General features: G+C 41.3%; 1 pseudogene; it reads right to left on the bottom strand.

The window, feature by feature from the left end:
• Window positions 1–1,681: 1,681 nt before the first annotated feature.
• LOC140712386 (putative uncharacterized protein C8orf49) lies at window positions 1,682–13,340 on the bottom strand (annotated as a pseudogene).
• Between the last annotated feature and the right edge of the window lie 6,071 nt (window positions 13,341–19,411).

The following is a 19,411-nucleotide window of genomic DNA, read 5'->3' as shown; positions in this document are numbered from 1 at the left end:
CAGGGGAGGCGACGGCAGCGGCCCCGCGCTCCTGGGAGGGGAGCGGGACATCCCTGAAGGCTGCACGTGGGAGGCGGGGAGCGGGGCGCAAGGGGAGGGCGGGGAGCCAGTGGGATCGGGAGGAAGGAGAGGAGGAGTGAGCTGGAGGGGGGCCGCAGGCGGCAGGGAGGGAGCGGGAGGGAGGCAAGAAAATAGTAGAAAGTGAGGCTGGCAGGCGCCTGCAGGAAGTCTGTGCCTGAGAACAGCAGAAATAAGAGCCTGGGAGAGACCACGGTGGTGGCGGCGAGAGCCCAAGAGGAAACTGAAGAAGAGGAAGCTGCGCCGCAGCCCGAGGCGGCTCCCCCTCCCCAGTGTGCCCCAGGCCGCCCCTCCGCGCGGTATTAGTCGGCCGTGGCCCGGGAGAATGGTGAGAGCAGCTCCTCCTAGAAAAAGCAGGCTGAAGACATCAAGATGACCTTAGAGTTCAAGGAGACCCTCGGAACGTAAGTGGGGACCGGGGAGGCGAGGGTGGATGTGGCGGCAGCTGGGGCTGCAGGAGCGGCTCAGGCTGCCGCCGCCGCTGCTGCCACCACCATCGCGGCAAGAACCCAGCACGTTGCCGCGTCCTCAGTGTCCCATTCTCGGCGTTACGGAGTTCCTGGGCGCGCCCAACACGTGGGCCTGCGACCCCCGGGTGGGCGCCGTTCCTGGGAGGGGGAGGGGGCAGCGCCGGGCTGTCAGGGAGCAGCCCACAAGGGCGGGCGACTTCCCACTTCCCTTGACACCTCAGCCCTCTCCGCTCCCTTTTCCCCAAGCGTGGCTGTGGGCTGAGCATGTTGGGGATGGCTGTTTACCGGCTGTGTGGGTTTACTCGTCCTGTGCCTGGGCTCACCGCGTTGGGGAGACCTGGTCAAGAGAAGATCAGCCCCTAGTCACTCCCGTTTGTGTGCTTACATCATGTATTCCTACGGAATTGACATCTGCATGTACGAGGTGTAGGCAAGACTTTGGGTGGCCACGGTAGGATGGAAGGGGAGGGCTTCGCAGTGCTCACGGTCACACGTGGGCAGAGCCTCACAGGAGGGTCTGTGCATTTCACGGGGGTTCCGCAGCAGGCGCCAGGGAGCGCGTCTCCTAGGGAGGGTCTGGGTGCGTCACTGAGCCGGCGGCTCTCTCCCGGGCTGCATTGAGTCCCATGCTGATGGCTGAGTCTCAAGAGAGCAGAAATAATCCGAAGTCAATTGCAGGAATTCTCCAAGGATGTGCTGCTCAGCTTGGCTGCTGTTCCCTTTCTGCCCAGGAGTTGGGTCTTGTTTGCTTTGTTTTGGAGAGGCTCAGAATAGGTGGGGAGGCTCATAGTGAAAGAGAATCAGGACCTGCCAAATGATCTGAAGTTCGTTATTTTCTTCCCTCATACGACCAGTATTTGTTGTGCATTAGTATCTGTCAGTGTATGTGTATTCACGCACAGGTGAGCAGTCTGAAATACACGTTTTGCAGGGGTTCATGGAGGTGTTGATTAGGCTGGGAAAAAAAAGAGGAGGCATTTCATGGGATTAATCAGTGCGTTGTTGGGTGCTCTTTCTTTCCTTCCTTTTTTCTGTGTGCTTGTTTCTGTGCTTGGTCTGTTTTTCCAGCACTACATTACCCAGGTTGTTTTCATGTCCACGCTCAGGGTCTGCTGCTGTTCAGTCATTTCCCCGTAATTACCCTCACGCCTCATGCAGATCTGCAGGGGGTCCCCCTGAGAGAAGTTATGAAGGTGGTGTTCCCAGCCCTGCTTCTTGATTCCTGGGAAGGCGCACACTGAGGACTAAAGTGGGGTCTTCCTGCTGTGGCTGCTGCCTTTCAGGGAGGACACCTATTTGCTGTCTTTGTTGGAATGAAAACAGAAAAAGGGGTAGCTTTTTAATAAAGAGGGGTTTGGGGTTGCCTCTCAGTGCAGCCAGGTAAGGGGTTAGCTTGGGTCAAAACTTTTGAAAATTGCCACTGAGGTTTATTCGGGTTTGGGGTTGTGATTCTGAGATGCTCAAGTTACTGAGAAACAAGAAAGCATGGCCTTTGCCTGTCATGCAGGACCTGCGCTGTGGCCACTGATGAGGGGATGGGAGAGTGTGGGGACCCACCTGGTGTGAGTGCCTTCCTGTCTATGGCTTGTTCCCACCTGAGATCCCACACTGGCTTCCTGCCTGAAGCTTCTGGGTTACTGATACACTGTACCCTAACTGACTCCTGCAGCAACCTTCGACTCCCTGATTCAAGTGATTGTCCTGCGTCAGCCTCCCGAGTAGCTGGGATTACAGGCACATGCCACCATTCCTGGCTAATTTTTGTATTTTTTTTTTTCTTTGAGACGGAATCTTGCACTGTCCGCCCAGACTAGAGTGCAGTGGCACGATCTCGGCTCACTGCAACCCCACCTTCCAGGTTCAAGTGATTCTCCTGCCTCAGCCTCCCAAGTAGCTGGGATTACAGGCACCTGCCACCACGCCTGGCTAACTTTTTGTATTTTTAGTAGAGACGGGGTTTCATTATGTTGGCCAGGCTGGTCTCAACCGCCTGACCAACCTGATCCACCTGCCTTGGCCTCCCAAAGTGCTGGGATTACAGGCTTGAGTCACTGTGCCCAGCCTAATTTTTGTATTTTTACTACAGATGGGGTTTCACCATGTTGGCCATGATGGGCTCGATCTCCTGACTTTGTGATCCATCTGCCTCTGCCTTCCATGAGTTTTATTTTATTTCTAATTGCTCTTTTTAATCCTTTAATATTCAACATTTCTTTGTTCTTGTTTTAGATATATCTTCTATAAATAGTGATTACATGATCTTTAAAAACAAATCTGATAGTTTTTGTATTTGAGTTGGCAAATTCAGTCATTAACACTTTTGGTGATTGCTGATATATTTTGATTTTTTTACCATCTTACTTTAAGCTTAACATATGTCTTGCTTTTCTTAGCTTGTTGTTTCTTGTTTTATTTTTGCTTTGTTATTTCTGGAACTCTGTTTGCTTGTTTTTGTATTTCATTGTCTTTAAAAACCTAACAATTTATGTGTCATCTTCAATTTCTTTCATCAGTGTTTTGTGGTTTTCCTTGAAGAGGCTTTTAACCTCTTTGTTTAAATGTATTCGTAGGTTTTTTTGTTTTGTTTAAATAAGATCATTTTGTGCGTTTTAACTTGTTTTTTTGTAGCTATTGAAGCAGGATTACCTTCTTTATTTCTTTCTCAGTTAGATTATTATTTGGTTATTGAAATGCTACTGAATTTTTTTTTAAATTTATTTATTATTATTAAACTTCAAGTTGTAGGGTACATGTGCACAACGTGCAGGTTTGCTACGTATGTATACTTGTGCCATGTTGGTGTGCTGCACCCATCAACCTGTCATTTACATAAGGTATAACTCCCAATGCAATCCCTCCCCCCTCCCCCCTCCCCATGATAGGCCCCGGTGTGTGATGTTCCCCTTCCCGAGTCCAAGTGATCTCATTGTTCAGTTCCCACCTATGAGTGAGAACATGCGGTGTTTGGTTTTCTGTTCTTGTGATAGTTTGCTAAGAATGATGGTTTCCAGCTGCATCCATGTACCTACAAAGGACACAAACTCATCCTTTTTTATGGCTGCATAGTATTCAATGGTGTATATGTGCCACATTTTCTTAATCCAATCTGTCACTGAGGGACATTTGGGTTGATTCCAAGTCTTTGCTATTGTGAATAGTGCTGCAATAAACATACGTGTGCATGTGTCTTTATAGCAGCATAATTTATAATCCTTTGGGTATATACCTAGTAATGGGATGGCTGGGTCATATGGTACATCTAGTTCTAGATCCTTGAGGAATCGCCATACTGTTTTCCATAATGGTTGAACTAGTTTACAATCCCACCAACAGTGTAAAAGTGTTCCTATTTCTCCACATCCTCTCCAGCACCTGTTGTTTCCTGACTTTTGAATGATCGCCATTCTAACTGGTGTGAGATGGTATCTCATTGTGGTTTTGATTTGCATTTCTCTGATGGCCAGTGACGATGAGCATTTTTTCATGTGTCTGTTGGCTGTATGAATGTCTTCTTTTGAGAAATGTCTGTTCATATCCTTTGCCCACTTTTTGATGGGGTTGTTTGTTTTTTTCTTGTAAATTTGTTTGAGTTCTTTGTAGGTTCTGGATATTAGCCCTTTGTCAGATGAGTAGATTGCAAAAATTTTCTCCCATTCTGTAGGTTGCCTGTTCACTCTGATGGTAGTTTCTTTTGCTGTGCAGAAGCTCTTTAGTTTAATGAGATCCCATTTGTCAATTTTGGCTTTTGCTGCCGTTGCTTTTGGTGTTTTAGACATGAAGTCTTTGCCCATGCCTATGTCCTGAATGGTACTACCTAGGTTTTCCTCTAGGATTTTTATGGTATTAGGTCTAACATTTAAGTCTCTAATCCATCTTGAATTAATTTTCATATAAGGAGTAAGGAAAGGATCCAGTTTCAGCTTTCTACTTACGGCTAGCCAATTTTCCCAGCACCATTTATTAAATAGGGAATCCTTTCCCCATTTCTTGTTTCTCTCAGGTTTGTCAAAGATCAGATGGCTGTAGATGTGTGGTATTATTTCTGAGGACTCTGTTCTGTTCCATTGGTCTATATCTCTGTTTTGGTACCAGTACCATGCTGTTTTGGTTACTGTAGCCTTGTAGTATAGTTTGAAGTCAGGTAGCGTGATGCCTCCAGCTTTGTTCTTTTGACTTAGGATTGTCTTGGAGATGCGGGCTCTTTTTTGGTTCCATATGAACTTTAAAGCAGTTTTTTCCAATTCTGTGAAGAAGCTCATTGGTAGCTTGATGGGGATGGCATTGAATCTATAAATTACCTTGGGCAGTATGGCCATTTTCACGATATTGATTCTTCCTATCCATGAGCATGGTATGTTCTTCCATTTGTTTGTGTCCTCTTTGATTTCACTGAGCAGTGGTTTGTAGTTCTCCTTGAAGAGGTCCTTTACATCCCTTGTAAGTTGGATTCCTAGGTATTTTATTCTCTTTGAAGCAATTGTGAATGGAAGTTCATTCCTGATTTGGCTCTCTGTTTGACTGTCACTGGTGTATAAGAATGCTTGTGATTTTTGCACATTAATTTTGTATCCTGAGACTTTGCTGAAGTTGCTGATCAGCTTAAGGAGATTTTGGGCTGAGACAATGGGGTTTTCTAAATATACAATCATGTCGTCTGCAAACAGGGACAATTTGACTTCTTCTTTTCTTAACTGAATCCCCTTGATTTCTTTCTCTTGCCTGATTGCCCTAGCCAGAACTTCCAACACTATGTTGAATAGGAGTGGTGAGAGAGGGCATCCCTGTCTTGTGCCAGTTTTCAAAGGGAATTTTTCCAGTTTTTGCCCATTCAGTATGATATTGGCTGTGGGTTTGTCATAAATAGCTCTTATTATTTTAAGGTACGTTCCATCAATACCGAATTTATTGAGCGTTTTTAGCATGAAGGGCTGTTGAATTTTGTCAAAAGCCTTTTCTGCATCTATTGAGATAATGATGTGGTTCTTGTCTTTGGTTCTGTTTATATGCTGGATTATGTTTATTGATTTGCGAATGTTGAACCAGCCTTGCATCCCAGGGATGAAGCCCACTTGATCATGGTGGATAAGCTTTTTGATGTGCTGCTGAATCCGGTTTGCCAGTATTTTATTGAGGATTTTTGCATCGATGTTCATCAGGGATATTGGTCTAAAATTCTCTTTTTTTGTTGTGTCTCTGCCAGGCTTTGGTATCAGGATGATGTTGGCCTCATAAAATGAGTTAGGGAGGATTCCCTCTTTTTCTATTGATTGGAATAGTTTCAGAAGGAATGGTACCAGCTCCTCCTTGTACCTCTGGTAGAATTCAGCTGTGAATCCATCTGGTCCTGGACTTTTTTTGGTTGGTAGGCTATTAATTATTGCCTCAATTTCAGAGCCTACTATTGGTCTATTCAGAGATTCAACTTCTTCCTGGTTTAGTCTTGGAAGAGTGTAAGTGTCCAGGAAATTATCCATTTCTTCTAGATTTTCCAGTTTATTTGCGTAGAGGTGTTTATAGTATTCTCTGATGGTAGTTTGTATTTCTGTGGGGTCGGTGGTGATATCCCCTTTATCATTTTTAATTGCGTCGATTTGATTCTTCTCTCTTTTCTTCTTTATTAGTCTTGCTAGCGGTCTGTCAATTTTGTTGATCTTTTCAAAAAACCAACTCCTGGATTCATTGATTTTTTGGAGGGTTTTTTGTGTCTCCATCTCCTTCAGTTCTGCTCTGATCTTAGTTATTTCTTGCCTTCTGCTAGCTTTCGAATGTGTTTGCTCTTGCTTCTCTAGTTCTTTTAATTGCGATGTTAGAGTGTCAATTTTAGATCTTTCCTGCTTTCTCTTGTGGGCATTTAGTGCTATAAATTTCCCTCTACACACTGCTTTAAATGTGTCCCACAGATTCTGGTATGTTGTATCTTTGTTCTCATTGGTTTCAAAGAACATCTTTATTTCTGCCTTCATTTCGTTATGTACCCAGTAGTCATTCAGGAGCAGGTTGTTCAGTTTCCATGTAGTTGAGCAGTTTTGATTGAGTTTCTTAGTCCTGAGTTCTAATTTGATTGCACTGTGGTCTGAGAGACAGTTTGTTATAATTTCTGTTCTTGTACATTTGCTGAGGAGTGCTTTACTTCCAATTACGTGGTCAATTTTGGAGTAAGTACGATGTGGTGCTGAGAAGAATGTATATTCTGTTGATTTGGGGTGGAGAGTTCTATAGATGTCTATTAGGTCTGCTTGCTGCAGAGATGAGTTCAATTCCTGGATATCCTTGTTAACTTTCTGTCTCGTTGATCTGTCTAATGTTGACAGTGGAGTGTTGAAGTCTCCCATTATTATTGTATGGGAGTCTAAGTCTCTTTGTAAGTCTCTAAGGACTTGCTTTATGAATCTGGGTGCTCCTGTATTGGGTGCATATATATTTAGGATAGTTAGCTCTTCCTGTTGAATTGATCCCTTTACCATTATGTAATGGCCTTCTTTGTCTCTTTTGATCTTTGATGGTTTAAAGTCTGTTTTATCAGAGACTAGTATTGCAACCCCCGCTTTTTTTTGTTCTCCATTTGCTTGGTAAATCTTCCTCCATCCCTTTATTTTGAGCCTATGTATGTCTCTGCGTGTGAGATGGGTCTCCTGAATACAGCAGACTGATGGGTCTTGACTCTTTATCCAGTTTGCCAGTCTGTGTCTTTTAATTGGAGCATTTAGTCCATTTACATTTAAGGTTAAGATTGTTATGTGTGAACTTGATCCTGCCATTATGATATTAACTGGTTATTTTGCTCGTTAGTTGATGCAGTTTCTTCCTAGCCTCGATGATCTTTACATTTTGGCATGTTTTTGCAATGGCTGGTACCGGTTGTTCCTTTCCATGTTTAGTGCTTCCTTCAGGGTCTCTTGTAAGGCAGGCCTAGTGGTGACAAAATCTCTAAGCATTTGCTTATCTGTAAAGGATTTTATTTCTCCTTCACTTATGAAACTTAGTTTGGCTGGATATAAAATTCTGGGTTTAAAATTCTTTTCTTTAAGAATGTTGAATATTGGCCCCCACTCTCTTCTGGCTTGAAGAGTTTCTGCCAAGAGATCTGCTGTTAGTCTGATGGGCTTCCCTTTGTGGGTAACCCGACCTTTCTCTCTGGCTGCCCTTAAGATTTTTTCCTTCATTTCAACTTTGGTGAATCTGGCAATTATGTGTCTTGGAGTTGCTCTTCTCGAGGAGTATCTTTGTGGCGTTCTCTGTATTTCCTGGATTTGAATGTTGGCCTGCCCTACTAGGTTGGGGAAGTTCTCCTGGATGATATCCTGAAGAGTGTTTTCCAACTTGGTTCCATTTTCCCCCTCACTTTCAGGCACCCCAATCAGACGTAGATTTGGTCTTTTTACATAATCCCATACTTCTTGCAGGCTTTGTTCATTTCTTTTTCTTCTTTTTTCTTTTGGTTTCTCTTCTCGCTTCATTTCATTCATTTGATCCTCCATCGCTGACATTCTTTCTTCCAGTTGATCGAGTCGGTTACTGAAGCTTGTGCATTTGTCACGTATTTCTCGTGCCATGGTTTTCGTCTCTTTCATTTCGTTTGTGAGCTTCTCTGCATTAATTACTCTAGCCATCAATTCTTCCACTTTTTTTTCAAGATTTTTAGTTTCTTTGCACTGGGTACGTAATTCCTCCTTTAGCTCTGAGAAATTTGATGGACTGAAGCCTTCTTCTCTCATCTCGTCGAAGTCATTCTCCATCCAGCTTTGATCCGTTGCTGGCGATGAGCGCGCTCTTTTGCCGGGGGAGATGCGCTCTTATTTTTTGAATTTCCAGCTTTTCTGCCCTGCTTTTTCCCCATCTTTGTGGTTTTATCTGCCTCTGGTCTTTGATGATGGTGATGTACTGATGGGGTTTTGGTGTAGGTGTCCTTCCTGTTTGATAGCTTTCCTTCTAACAGTCAGGATCCTCAGCTGTAGGTTGTAGCTGTAGGAGATTGCTTGAGGTCCACTCCAGACCCTGTTTGCCTGGGTATCAGCAGCAGAGGCTGCAGAAGATAGAATATTTCTGAACAGCGAGTGTACCTGTCTGATTCTTGCTTTGGAAGCTTCCTCTCAGGGGTGTACTCCACCCTGTGAGGTGTGGGGTGTCAGACTGCCCCTAGTGGGGGATGTCTCCCAGTTAGGCTACTCAGGGGTCAGGGACCCACTTGAGCAGGGAGTCTGTCCCTTCTCAGATCTCAACCTCCGTGTTGGGAGATCCACTGCTCTCTTCAAAGCTGTCAGACAGAGTCGTTTGTGTCTGCAGAGCTGCTGCGTTTGTTATTGTTTACTGTGCCCTGTCCCCAGAGGTGGAGTCTACAGAGACAGGCAGGTTTCCTTGAGCTGCTGTGAGCTCCACCCAGTTCGAGCTTCCCAGCAGCTTTGTTTACCTACTTAAGCCTCAGCAATGGCGGGCGCCCCTCCCCCAGCCTCGCTGCTGCCTTGCCGGTAGATCACAGACTGCTGTGCTAGCAATGAGGGAGGCTCCGTGGGTGTGGGACCCTCCCGGCCAGGTGTGGGATATGATCTCCTGGTGTGCCTGTTTGCTTAAAGCGCAGTTTTGGGGTGGGAGTTACCCGATTTTCCAGGTGTTGTGTGTCTCAGTTCCCCTGGCTAGGAAAAGGGATTCCCTTCCCCCTTGCGCTTTCCAGGTGAGGCAATGCCTCGCCCTGCTTCAGCTCTCGCTGGTTGGGCTGCAGCAGCTGACCAGCACCGATCGTCTGGCACTCCCCAGTGAGATGAACCCAGTACCTCAGTTGAAAATGCAGAAATCACCGGTCTTCTGTGTCGCTTGCGCTGGGAGTTGGAGACTGGAGCTGTTCCTATTCGGCCATCTTGCTCCGCCCCAATGCTACTGAATTTTTAGGTAGATTTTGTATCCTGAAACTTTACTGAATTCATTTGTAAAATCTAAGCATTTTTGATGGGAGTTTCTAGGTTTTTCCAGACATAAGAACGCATCATCAGCAATGTAGGCATTGGATTTTTTAATTTTACGTGAATAATATTTATTTGGATTTATTTATGTTTACCATTTGCTTTCCTCTCTATTCCTCCTTACATCTCAGACCTACCTTCCAAGTTTCTTTTTTTCTGAAATACCTAATTCAGTATTTCTGGTAGTGTTTGTCTGTGGATGATAAACACACTCAGTTTTACTATTCCTTTGTGTTCTCATTTGTATTGTTCTTATAGAGAAGCATGTTTTCAGTCCAATTGTTCCTCTGTAATCAATTTACCATTTTCTTTTATTTTTTTTAATACATTTTCTTATTTTGGGATTCTGCATTTTCATTAAAATGTGTTCAGGTGTATATGTTTTTTAATTTATGCTATTTAATATAGGTTGAATTTTCTTTACCTGTGACTTTTTTTTGGCAGGGGCTGGAGTCTTACTCAGTCGCCCAGGCTAGAGTGCAGTGGCATGATCTCGGCTCACTGCAACCTCCGCCTCCTGGTTCAAGCAATTTTCTGGCCTTGGCTTCCTGAGTAGCTGGGAATACAGGCACCCACCATCATGCCTGGCTAATTTTTGTATTTTTGTAGAGAAAGGGTTTCACCATGTTGGCCAGGCTGGTCACGAACTCCTGACCTCAAGTGATCGGTCAGCCTTGGCCTCCCAAAGTGCTGGGATTACAGGTGTGAGCCACCATGCCTGGCCTACCTGTGACTTTTTTTTAGTTCAGAAAATTCTCAGACATTTTCTTTTTGACATTGTCTGACTTCCTTTCTGTTTATCTTCTCAATCTGGGAGACACACTAGCCTGTCTCATTATCTCCTTCATAGCCCTTAATCTCTCTTTCATCTCCCTACCATCCCTTTGACCATTTGTGCTATACTCTGGATACTATCTTTAGATGTAAAATTGGTTCACTAATTCTCTATCAAGTAGAATCTAATCTGCTATTTATCCAACCACCAAGTTATCCATTTCAACTTTTATTTTTTATTTCTAGAAATTATGTTTCTAGAAATAAACCTTATCTGATCGAATAGTTCTTGTTGCTGATGACTTCTCACTCTTGAAAATTGTAGTTTTTAAAAAAACATTTACTACATGGTTATTTATATTCTCTACCTAATATTTCCAATATAGAGAGTATTTAGAGGTCTAAATCTGCTGTTTGTTGCTTCTGCCTTCTTTCACACACAGTGGTACTTTTCCTTGTGTTGGGGGTTGGGGGTGGGCCTCATATTTACTCAATCCTAATCCATGGAGTTGGAGGTGACACATCTGGAAATGCTTTCCAACAGACAGCATTTGCATGCTTTGGGCTCTATTGCCTAATCTAATGTAAGGAGAATAATGACAATTTTTTCCACTTAAAATAATCTAATTGGCTGGGTGTGGTGGATCACGCCTGTAATCCCAGCACTTTGGGAGGCTGAGGCGGGAGGATCACGAGGTCGGGAGATGGAGACCATCCTGGCTAACACGGTGAAACCCTTTCTCTACTAAAAATACAAAAAAAAAAAAAATTAGCCGGGCATGGTGGCAGGCGTCTGTAGTCCCAGTTACTCTGGAGTCTGAGGCAGGAGAATGGCGTGAACCCAGGAGGCGGAGCTTGCAGTGAGCAGAGATCGCACCACTGCACTCCAGCCTGGGCAACAGAGCGAGACTCCTCCGTCTCAAAACAAAGAATCTAAGTAGTTTGTTTTAAAGAACTTTAAAAAGACATACATGACCTGAATGAAAATCTGAACAACATGTAAAAATATGTAAGTGTTAGAGGCTATTGTTTAAAATTAATATTTTAGAAGAATGATACAGCATCATGCACTCTTTCTAAATTAGTTCACCAGATTATCCAGTTATTTTATATAAGAGGAACTCAAATTAATTAATCTAACATCAGTATGATGTGTCTAGGTATGGTTTTCTTTGTATTTATTCTATTTCAGTTGTGAAGTTCTCCTTGAACTTGTGGATTCTTGTTTTAATTTATTTTGCAAATTACTTGGCCATTATTTTTTCAGATATTTTTTCTGACTCATTCTTTTTTCTCATTCCTTTTTTTCTTTTGCTCCATAAAAACATATGCTAAACCTTTTCCCCATGTTTCATGTATCTCTTACATTTTTTCTAAATGTTTAGATCTTTTAGGCTTTCTATATCTCAGTTTAGATTTTTTTTTCTGAGCTATCTTCAACTTGACTAATCTTATTCTTTAACTGTATACAATTTCCTATTAAATTTACCTACTGAGCTATTAAGTTCAGTTACTGCATGTTCAAAGTCCAAAATGTCCATTTGATTCTTTTAAACACTTTCTAGTTTTCTACATCTCCTTACCTTGGCAAATAATTCCTTCACCATATTAGTCATAGTTATTTTCAAGTCTCTGCAATACAATCTAACACATGAATTTCCTGTGGGTCTGTTTTAGGTTTGTTTCTGTTATCTATTTTTTCCCTTGGTTTTCAATTTTGTGAAGTCATGTCCAGATATGATTAAAATTTTATTAAATCCTGGACATTGCATATAAGAAACTATGATATGCAGATCCCAATAATGTTGTCTTCTTCCAAAGAGAATTTACTGTTACCTCTGGCAAGCAGTTAGAGTAGGGGCAGGTAGCCTCAATGCTAATCAGGGCTGATCGATAGCAGGGTTTTGTAATTTTTTTTTTTTTTTTTTTTGAGACAGAGTCTTACTCTGTCACCCAGGCTGGAGTGCAGTAGCACGATCTTGACTCACTGCAAGCTCCACCTTCTGGATTCATGACATTCTCCTGCCTCAGCCTCCGGAGTAGCTGGGACTACAGGCGCCGGCCACCACGCTTGGCTAATTTTTTGTACTTTTAGTAGAGATGGGGTTTCACCATGTTAGCCAGGATGGTCTTGATCTCCTGACCTTGTGATCCACCCGCCTCGGCCTCCCAAAGTGCTGGGATTACAGGCATGAGCCACCGCGCCCAGCCTCTTTCCTCTTTCTTTTACAATGTATTCATTGTCTACTCTGTGCTAGTACCTTACATTCATCATATTATTTAGTAAAGCCCCTCTGAAATTAAAATTACAAAAGAGGAAAATAAATATGGAGACTACAAGCAACTCATCGAAATTTGCTTGTGTTCAAATAGGATACCTGAGATTAAAAACCAGAACGTTATTATTTTATTTTCTTTTTTATATTAATTCTCTCTAGTCTTTTTTCTTTTTCATTTTGTCTCCTTTCTCAGTGTTTCAGTCCCTCCTTCCCTTTCCCTTCCTTTCCCCCCCTCTTTCTTTATAACATTTAAGGAAAAAATATGGTCTGAAAACATTTTCAGCCTAGACTCTGACTAGCTAGAATAGTGCATAGGGTGGCCGCATGATGACCCTTGGGCAGTCTGATGAATCAGGAAAAGTGAAGTCAGATGTGCTACACAGTTCAATGTCTGACCCACCATCTCACCCTTCTCCAGTAAGAGCCATTTCACATGTCCCTCTTCTCTCATCCTATTCTCCCAATTTACCATGTATTTGTCCACTTTTTGCCATCCTCTCTTCCCCTACTTTAGTTTAGCTGCCATTATCGTTTGTCTGGAACTCCATCAGCCTCCTAAATGTGTCCCCAGTTGCAGTTTTGCCCAACCCCAATCCATTTTCCCAACTGCAGTCAAATTAATCTTTCTAAAAGCAAAATTTGGATGATGTCATCTGTGTGCCCATTCAGTGGCTTTACATATCCCTCAGGGTAATGCTTACCAGGGGCCTGAAGGCACATCAGGGCCTACCCCATCTCTCTTGTTACCCTTTCTGCACATTTTCAATAGTGCCTTGTCATCTTCCTAGTTGTATTTTGTATTTTTACATATTGTTCTCTCTCTAGAACTGGAAGGATTTACCTCTTCCTGTTCTATCTTGGGTAATGCCTTCTATTTTTAATATCAACTTAGGCATGACCTCTTCCAAGAAGGTTTTTCTAATAACCAAAGGCAAGATTGGGTAACATTTCTACAGGCTGCCCTAGATCTCTGTGCAGTCCATATCACCAGCTCATTGAGTATTGTCTTCTTCTTTCCCATTTACTTCACTTGTATCTCATTTACCATTATACCTCACAATTAGCATGACATGTAGAGGACCTTCATTGATTATTTATTTGGTAAATGACTGTTAAATGAGTGGTATGAAAATAAACGTTCGGCAAAATACTCATAATGTGACCTAATTATATGTAAAAAAACTTAAACAAGGACATACATGAACACATACATAAATACAAGATAATTAGAAGACTATATATCACACTGGTTATTATAGTTATACTAAAAATATAAGTCAACTGTACCATTCAATCAATCAATCAAATGAAACAGATAAATCCTGCTCCCAATCACATCAGTATCTATTCTGTATTCTAAATTTTATATTACCTGGAATTTCAGATGCTTTTGCATATCACTTTCTGAAGTAGCATTTTACTACTGGGATTTGAGCCTTAATTTGATTTCATAATTTACTTTCTACAATTACATATTAGGTTACCATCATGTTCTTAGCCCTTGACTAGGTGCCGTGGTAAAAAGAAATGATTTTACAACTGTTTTTGAATTGCTTACAAACTTCCGGAGAGAAATAATATTAATAGATAGATAAAAATTGGATTTTTTCTACCAGGAGCTGCATACAATTTTATGTAAAGTATTAAGAAGTTGGACTTTATATATTTTTATGCCTCTCCCATTCTGCTTCTGACCCTGCAACAGTCTCTTCCGATGTAATGTAGATATTTTGGGGCATATAATCCCAAAGTTAAAAAGATCCTGAAAGGACTTTAGGGAGGTAACAAACCATTGTTTGCCTGAAGGTCTCCTTCAACATTATCACTAAGTAGCTACATTTTCCAGAGTTGAACACTTTCAGTAACAGGAAGTCAGTGCTTCCCAAGAGTTTCCCACTTTGTGCCTCTCCTGTGTTTTCCAATCACACTGTCAAGAATAAGTGCAATTCTTCTTTCCTTATTGACCAGTGACTGTCTGAAGATTGCTATTTTGTTACCTCTGAATCTTTGCTTTTTACTGCAATTTAAAAATCCCTGATCTAGACAGGGATTAGTCCATTTGTAGGGTTGCCTTTTTGGACTCATATACAAGTGTATATATGTCCACAATAATTTTTTTCTTCTGAGATTTTTGCCTGTTCTCACTCACAAAAATATTTTATTGGTTTCTAGTGATCATATATAATTGTGTGTGTGTGTGTGTGTGTGTGTGTGCACGCACACATGGGTGTATGAATATTTGTAGTGAATTTGTGGTAAATGCATTTTGGAAAATTACATTTTTACTCTATTAATTTGATGACAAAGTAATGCAATCCTGTTTATGTTACAATGTGTTATTTGATTTGAAGTTTGAAAAAAGAGGCAATTGGGAAAAATTACTCAACAAACTTACTGTGAAAATTGACTTTATTTTTCCTATTACTGTGCTTCAGAAATGCTTCTCTTCCTAAGATCCAGTAAAAGTTCAGAAACTGGGAGATAATTATGTCCTTGGTAGGGACAGAGTGACACCGTGTGGAATAAAACAGAACAGAGCTACCCCATGAGGTAACACACGCTCTTCCCAGAAGACCGCAATCCAAAACAACTGAAAACAAACCAGCTCTTCAAGTAGCTCACCTAGTTTTTTTTTTCCTAAATTTGCCTTATATCACTTATTGAAAATGTGAACCAGCAGCAAAGGGAAAAAGCTCACCAAGAGGGCACATGCAATTAGAGTGGAACTCATAAGATTTTTTAAGAAGTATTTTATACTCTGCATTAAAAACAAGCTTATTTATTTGCTGTATATCTTATCTTTTAGAAAGATGCTTGTTCATTCAAAGGGGCTTACCAAATATTAATCGAGTAAAAGATGGTTTGCTATTTATTTGTTTATTCATTATATAAACCATTTCCAAAGAAGAGGTTTCCCTCCTTCCCTCCCTTCCTTTCTTCCTCCTTCCCTCCCTTCTTTCTTTCCCTTATGAGGCTCTAAAAAGAAATTACAACTCAATGGCAATTCAAACGTCTTTAACTCAATTTCTTTAAAGAAGAGTGCCTGGAACGAGATAACATGATGAGCCACTGCCATCAACAGCAAAGCTAACAGATACATACCAATAAGGTTTGCACAGTCATTTAATATATTTTGTCATAGTATGAGTGGTTGGAGGAACAAGAGATGTTTGACACAGAAAAGTGTCAATACGTGTTAGGTATATTATGTTTTTATTAACGTCTTCAGGCCTTTCATAAAAAAGAGGGTCGATTTATTCTGTGATTAACAGGTAGTATTTATGGGGGTGAAACATTTTAGCAAATTACAAGAAGTAAATTTTACACATGAAGAAGACCTGTGTGAAATGTAAATAGTCTGCTCTGTCCAATGCCAACTCTAATTAATTGCTAATAGCTGCCTTGAGTACTATGCCTCTGAGGATCTGAGGTCATGTTCTGGCTCAGTGGGTAGTTCTATATTTGAATAGCAAGGCTGGCCTTGTGCACAAAGGTGAAGGAATTGGGGCGTATATATTGGGTGTCACCCTTTCTGGCCTAGAGAATACTTGATAGAAATGGGCTTCAGTGGAAAAACTAAGGGACAGAATAGCTTCAGTTTTAGCTTGGCCACGTACGTTGTATAAATTTTCCAAGCCTATTGTCTTCATCTCTAAGCATAGTGCAATAATCTTTATATGGTTGTTGTGGACGTTTAAGATGTAAAATAATATGTCAAAAGCAACTAATGCAGAAATGCTTATAAATGATCCTGTGATATGTACTAATAAATGATAACTATCATTATTCCCTTGTTCTTTTTTTTTTTTTTTTTTTTTTTTTTTTGCTAATTGGGATCATACCTTTAACGTAACGTTTTCTAAAAGTAAATTTCTACTTTCTCTTTGAATTACAGTGATTTTCTTATATGCTTATGGTTATAAGGCATAGGTAAACATTTTGCAATAAATAAAGATGAAGAGATCTAAGAAGGAAAAATGGAACCACAACATTATAGTATTAGAGAAGCCATCAGAAAAAAGTTTCAAGAGAATGGTCAATATTATATAATGCTGCAGAGGAACATGAAGGAAAAAGACTAAAATCATAATGATGTGGACTTGATAATTGGAAATACCTGATAATCCCAGAGAATGAAATTGCTATAGTGAAATATATAGGAGGTAAAATGTGATTCACCGACAACATAATGAGTAAGGAGAACATGATATGACAAAATATTATTAAATTACTTTTTCTTAGGTTTTCTATCAGAAGATTTTCTGTTGCACAGACATGAAGAAGATATTTGGAGAATAAAACATAAAATATATTATTATTTCAGTTATCACACAAAGCTCAGATCAATTCCCCTAATTTTTTGATAAATGGTAAATGCAAAATGACCTATATCTATATGTCTTTTCTGATCTGAAATTGGAAAACATGTTTTTATTAAGAATTTTTTTTTTTTTGAGACAGAGTTTCACTCTGTTGCCCAGAGGCCCAATCTTGGCTCACTGCAAGCTCCACCTCCCATGTTCACACCATTCTCCTGCCTCAGTCTCCCGAGTAGCTGGGACTACAGGCACCCGCCACCACGCCCAGTTAATTTTTTGCATTTTTAGTAGAGACGGGGTTTCACCGTGTTAGCCAGGATGGTTGCGATCCCCTGACCTCGAGATCCGCCCGCCTTGGACTCCCAAAGTGCTGGGATTACAGGCGTGAGCCACTGCACGCGGCCAAGAAAAATTTGTTAAAAGAGCAACTGTAGAGGTGCAGATATTTCTATCAGTTCTCCCATAATTGCAGCTGGCACCTATTATATAAGAGGAGCTTAGGAGACACTATTTTGAGACCTTATCAGCCTTCCCACAGTTGTGTAATGCTGGAACAATGTGTTTGGGGGCCTGGTGCTAGGCACCAGTGATATCGAGATGGGGAGAGAAAAACAGAAGAAAGTTAAGGGCAGAGTACTTATCATGTGGGCATACTATATTGTTGAAGCTAGACCGCACAGGGTTGGCAAGGAGGGGAAAAGACATTACAAGTGCCCTGATACATGCCATCCTTTCTCTTTCTCTTTTCCTTTTTTTTCTTTTTTGAGACAGAGTCTCACTCTGTTGCTCAGGCTTGAGAGCAGTGAAACGATCTTGGCTCACTGCAACCTTCACTTCCAAGGTTCAAGTGATTCTCACGCCTCAGACTCCCGCATCCATTTTATTTATGTTTCAATTTTATTTTTAAGCTTTTATTCAAGTTTTTAGTTTATCATAGTAGAAAGAGAGATAGAAAACCATCTATCTATATATATATATATATATATATATATTTTTTTTTTTTTTTTTTTGAGATGGAGTCTTGCTGTGTAGCCCAGGCTGGAGTGCATTGGCGTGATCTTGGCTCCACTGCAAGCTCCGCCTCCCGGCTTCACGCCATTCTCCTGCCTCAGCCTCCCCAGTAGCTGGGACTACAGGCGCCCGCCACCACGCCCGGCTAATTTTTTTGTATTTTTAGTAGAGACGGGATTTCACCGTGTTAGTCAGGATGATCTTGATCTCTTGATCTCCTGGCCTCATGATCCCCTCGCCTCGGCCTCCCAAGTGCTGGGATTACAGGTGTGAGCCACCGCACCTGGCCCAGGAAATATTTTCAAAGAGAGACTGCCTATGGTGGCTCACGACTGTAATCCCACCACTTTGGGAGGGCAAGGCGGGCGGATCACCTGAGGTCAGGAGTTCAGGACCAGCCTGACCAACATAGTGAAACCCTGTCTCTATTAAAACTATAAAAAAACTTAGCTGAGTGTGGTGGCACATGCCTGTAATCCCAGCCACTTGGGAGGCTGAGGCAGGAGAATTGGTTGAACCTGGGAGATGGAGATTGCAGTGAGCCAAGATCATGGCATTGCACTCCAGCTTGGGTGATGAACAAAACTCCATCAAAAAAAAAAAAAAAAAAAAAGAAGAAAGAAAAAGAAAAGGAAAAAGAAAGAAAAAAACTTTCAGGGAGAAAAATGTAGATTTTCAAAACTCTTTAATATCTAATAGATTTGCTTTCATCTTTGCAAGAAATTTTAGATAATTGTTGATAGCATTTTAGTGCCCTTTATATAGTGGGGACATCCATATAAAACAGAAAGACACAGTGAGAAAAATATTAGAATGGTTGATAAGTAACATTGTTGCTATCACTAAAATATTCATAATAGTAATTGTTTAATTTAAAGAATGTCTTGCACCAAGCCTACTCAGCATCATACATACTTTGTACTTAAAGAATGAATTATTTACTTAATCCTTATAAAATTATTCCAAGACAGATAACAAGTAAGGAAATTGAAGCTCAGCAGGGTAGAGAAACTTCCCCATGTTCAGATGGTTTTTAAGTGGTAGTACTGAAATTCAAACCCACTTCTGTCTGGTTCTGAAACACAACTACTGGCCACTGTAACATACTGTGCTCTGGACATGTTACTAATCATGAGCAAATAGATTTCAGTAGAAATAGGATGTTTTTTAACTTATTTTCTTTTCAAAGTTAGTTTATTGAGACTGTCATTAATATGTAATGAATATAATTATTTAAGCCAATACATTTGAAGTATTTAAATTTAACCATATGGTCTTTAAGCAGATAAAGAAAGCAAATTTGATTTGTACTCGACATATCAGGAGATCGGAGCCAGGCTAACCGTGGGGCTCCAGGGCTCCAGGTGTGCAGTCACTGGAGGAGACAGGAGAGGCTTGGGAAGCTCCTGGAAGCTGCAGGAGAGCAGGATAGCAGGATCGTGGGTGTTGCTCACTCTTTCTGCACCAGGCGGCATTTTCTAATAATATTTATCACTTCTCTTCTGCCTGGGGTCTCTGAAACATCT

The sequence above is a fragment of the Chlorocebus sabaeus genome, chromosome 9, assembly GCF_047675955.1.
Source record: "Chlorocebus sabaeus isolate Y175 chromosome 9, mChlSab1.0.hap1, whole genome shotgun sequence".
Classification (NCBI taxonomy): domain Eukaryota; kingdom Metazoa; phylum Chordata; class Mammalia; order Primates; family Cercopithecidae; genus Chlorocebus; species Chlorocebus sabaeus.
Note: the sequence above shows the minus strand (reverse complement) of the source record. Positions and strands in the feature narration are given on the sequence as shown.